General features: G+C 62.8%; 1 pseudogene; it reads left to right on the forward strand.

Annotated features, from left to right (window-relative positions):
* The first annotated feature begins 6 nt into the window (after nt 1-6).
* LOC102497490 (cystatin-M pseudogene) lies at nt 7-277 on the forward strand (annotated as a pseudogene).
* Nucleotides 278-360: the final 83 nt, after the last annotated feature.

Below are 360 nucleotides of genomic sequence, written 5' to 3' on the forward strand. Positions count from 1 at the left end.
CAGGCTCAGCACTGTCCCAGGCTCTGCACTGAAGGCAATGGCGCGTCCAAACCTCTCCCTGGTGCTGGGCCTGACCCTGGTGGCGTTCTGTCTTCTGGAGCTGTCCCGCGATGTCCGTGCCCTGCCACAGGAGAGAAAGATCGGAGGACGCCAGGACCTGCCGCTGGATGACCCGCAGGTGAAGAAGGCGGCTCAGGCCGCTGTGGCCAGCTACAACATGAACAGCAACAGCCTCTACTACTTCCGGGACACGCACATCATCAAGGCGGAGAGTCAGGTACAATGGGGCCAGGGGAATTGCAGGGGCGGGCTGGGCTGGGGTGAAGCCAGAGGGGCGCTGCTGGGGACAGGAAGAATAAG

Source organism: Tupaia chinensis, unplaced genomic scaffold, assembly GCF_000334495.1.
Source record: "Tupaia chinensis unplaced genomic scaffold, TupChi_1.0 Scaffold119166_1, whole genome shotgun sequence".
In the NCBI taxonomy this organism is placed as follows: domain Eukaryota; kingdom Metazoa; phylum Chordata; class Mammalia; order Scandentia; family Tupaiidae; genus Tupaia; species Tupaia belangeri.